This window comes from Camelus ferus, chromosome 25, assembly GCF_009834535.1.
Source record: "Camelus ferus isolate YT-003-E chromosome 25, BCGSAC_Cfer_1.0, whole genome shotgun sequence".
Taxonomy (NCBI): Eukaryota; Metazoa; Chordata; class Mammalia; order Artiodactyla; family Camelidae; genus Camelus; species Camelus ferus.
In genome coordinates this window covers 27,095,623-27,099,716 of record NC_045720.1, presented here as the reverse complement: position 1 = coordinate 27,099,716, position 4,094 = coordinate 27,095,623, and positions in this window count along the sequence as shown.

The following is a 4,094-nucleotide window of genomic DNA, read 5'->3' as shown; positions in this document are numbered from 1 at the left end:
GCTCAGTGCGCATGAGAAAAACTGCAACCTTCAGCTTTGTGGAGATGGGCTGCCTTTCTTTTTGACCAGGTTCCCCCTGGAAGACAATATTAAGTGGATCTTGCTTTTTCCCCCTTTGCTTTAGTTTTTTAATTTGGCAAGTACTTTCAAATCTCTTTTCCTTCTGTGTTCCAAAGACAGGAAAATTGTATGATTTTTGTATAATTCTGCAATTACAGGAATTTTCTTGTATACCTTTAGTAAGTTTTCCATCCATTCATATAAATTTTTTAAATTATAGTGAGTATTCAGCTGGGCCACGTAAGCCTGGGTGTTCGATTTCCATTAGAAAGGCTGGGTATACGGGATGTTTCTCCATAACTAGATTAATATTAGCTATATGTGTTATCTCCCCCAGGACCCCTGCCTCTCTTTTTGTTTTTGTTTAAAATTTATTTGCTCTTTGTTGTATTTTGTCATGATCAAAAAACAAAATAAAATCAGACCTCTTCCTGCCTCTATATGGTGGCATTTTGATAAATTAAAATTGCGGCAGACTTGCTATTAGAAGTCTCATTTTTTCCCCCACATTTATCCCATGCAATAATAATGAGCACATCTTAGTTACAATAATTGTATTAAATGTTTAACATGACAAAGCACTGAGAGAGCGTTTCAGAGCTGACTCTCTTGATCTTACAGCCACAGAGGGATCTTCTTGAGCACAGTTTACTGTAAAGAGAGAACATTTTTATTGCTAAGAGGAGATGTGATAGAAAGAAAATTAACATTTGTTGATCACATAATATGTAGCAGGCACTAGGCTAGATATTTTTTCTCAGTTATTTTTATAATAACCTCATGAGGTAGGAATTAGTATACTCATAAACATGGCTTATACTCATCTTATGGACATGGCGTAGACATGTTTGGCCAAAGACACATGACTAGAAAGTGGATAAGCTGAGGCTGGACCCAAGTCCACCTGGCTGTGAAGCCTGTGTACTTGCCTCAGTGTATTCTGCTGCCTTCTGACATCATGGTAAAATGAAAAGCATTGGATTAGGGAGAAAAAAACCTGAATCTAAACCCACTTTACAGATGTGGATCTATGAGAAACTTTGACTTCTGGGCTACTGTCTCCCAATTTGTCAAGTGAGAATAAAATACCTCCCGAGTTGGTTTTGAGGCTTAAAGAAGATTGTGTACGTGTACATCCTTTGTAGAAAATAATTGTGACCAACATGTATTCACTTGGATGGTAGGCATTCTACTAAAGACTTTTAAAGTAGCTATTTAATTATTATAAAAATCCTATGTGTTTGTTTTTTCTCCCCCATTATACATAAGGAGACTGAAGCACAGATAGGCTAATTAACTTGCCCAAGTTCACACAGTGAACTAAGTTGCAGAACCAGGACTTGAACTCAGGAAACCAGGACTCAGAATACAAGTTATTAAGCACCACTGTATATTGTACTATTAAATATAGGAATTACTCTGATAATTTCAGACGTCAAAATAAGTATCAAAAGAATACAAGAATGTAGGCAAGACCAGTGTCATCTAACAGCTTTGGAGACGTGGAGCTTGACTTGTTCAACATCCTAGCGTCAAAAATATGCCAGAGGAGTTATTTTAAAGAAGGTGAATCGAGCCCACTAGCATATCAAGATGGAGTCAGGCAGTGCTGTGGTTCTATTGTTAGTGGGCGCACTAACAATACTTAGACTATCTAAAGTAATCCACTCTTCCCAGGGAGGCTCCGGTGTCTTGGCCACACACCCACTGCAGAAGGATTTGAAGGCTCCTAGCAAGACAGCATTCTCTTAGAGACAAAAGAGAATGTGCTCATAATATACGCCTAAAAGAGAGGACTCTTCCTGGAGATTTATGTTAACAAGGCCCAGAACTCAGAATATACTTTTGTGGCTTGTGTGCCTCTGCTCCCAGCCCTGTCCTCATAACTATGACAAATATCAGAACTCTATAAGTGCTCTTTTTTTCTGGGCCTGGATGTGGCCTTAGAACATTTCTCAACACTACTCTAGGACATTACTATTAATTTCCACTCTGATCTTTATTATTTCCTGTCTTCTGGTTGTTTTAGGGTTTGTTTGCTCTTTTTTAAATCTAGTGTCTTAAGGTGAAAGGTTAGGTTATTGATTTGAGATCTTTACTCCTTTTTAATGTAGGCATTTGCAGGTATCCATTTTTCCATCTAAGCCCTGTTTTAACTGCATCCTGTGAGTTTTGGTATGGTGTGTCTTCATGTTTATTCATCTCAAAATTTCTATTTTCCAATTTCCATTTTGATTTCTTCCTTAACCCATTGGATTTTTTAGGAGTATGTTGTTTAGTTTACACGTAGCTGTGTGTTTTGCAAATTTATTTCTGTCATTGATTTCTACTTTCATTCCACTGTGGTCAGAGAACATATTTTGTGTCATTTCTGTCCTTTTCAATTGTGGGAGGTTTGTTTTATGGTCTGACATAGAGTCTATATTGCAGAGTGTTATATGCGTGTTTGGCAAGAATGTATGTATGTTCTGCTGTTGTTGGGTAGAGTGTTCCACAGATGTCTCTTAGGTCTGTAGATATAAATTTTCATAGATTTATAGTGTTGGTCAAGTCAGACAGAAGTCTGGGTGAGAAGACAGAGAGTGGGGATTCAAAGCTAAGGGAACTAAGTATGCGAAGACCATGAGGCAGAAAAGAACTTGTCACACTCAAGTAGGAAAGCCAGCTGTGTCCAAGGGGAGAGTGCCAGACGAAGCTGGTAGGGCACAGATGTGAAAAGCTTATAAACTGGATAAATGTGTGCATAGTGAAGGCTAGGTTGTTGGAACAGAGGGATCCAAAGTGCAGGGGCTCAGACAAGATGGAAGTATATTTCTCCCTCACCAAACAGTCTGAGGAAGCTAAAGGATCTCTCCTTGGCAAATTCATCCAGAGACCTGGGATAACAGAAGTGTTCTGACGGTCTCATTACTTCTCTTCCAAGATTGTTACTGCTTTTAGTTGATGGGAAGGCAGGAGAACACAAGGTGTGTGCGGGCATCCCATGTTTGAAGGCCTGGTTGTGGACGTGGCACACGTGACTCCCATTCACATTGGAATCATCATTGGAAAGTAATCATATGATCAAACCTACATCCTGGAGAAACTGCAAATTTCAGTGGTTGTCCAGACATCCACTTGCCTGATGCAACCATAAAAGAAAGTGAGAATGGATTTTAGTGGACAATTAGCAGTTTCTGTCTTACGAAGACTTTAGACTTGATTCTGAGAGCAAATAGTAGTTGTTGCAGTTATTTTAAGCACAAAAACATGTAGTCAGATTAACATTTAACAATGGATTCTGTAAGAAATACTGATTATAAAACCTTAAGAAAGGAGGTGAGGAGATTGGATTGACAATGACTGCAGTAGTTCAGATGAGAGGTGGTGATAGTTTGAACTACAGTAATGTAATAGAAATGGGGAGAAGTATATGGCTGAGGCACATTTGGGGTTATAATTGCCTGCTGTTGAGAAAGTATTAGAGGTCTGAATGATGGTTATGTGAAGGAGAAAGAAATAGAAAGAATGACTTCACGATTCTGACTTGAGATATTGAGTAGGAGATATGCCATTGACAAAGATGGGAAAGCTTGGGGAAGAAGGAATTATTATGAGAAGATCAAGATTTCCATTTTGTACATCTTATGTTTTGTTTCCCTATGACCTCAACTGACTGGAAAAGTGGTGAGTAGAACTATCTTAATGGTTATACCTAAGTTGGTTGAAATAATACCCCACATGTGGTTGAGTAGATTATGAATGGAACATCATATTTTGTAGGGTACCTCACATCCTTTGCTTCCATTTTAATGAAACGTATAAACTTTCTCAAACATATACCACTTCATGCTTATTAAGGTACTGTTCTTCCAAATGCTGTTTTCTCCCACTCAGTCACTTAGCTCCTTGTATTAGTCTGCTCGGGCAGTCATAACAGAATGCTATAGTTTAAATCACAGAAGTCTGTTCTCATGTGTCTGGAGGCTGAAGTCTAAGATCGAGGTGCCAGCAGTGTAGGTTTCATACTGATGTCTCTTCTCTTGGGTTGGAGG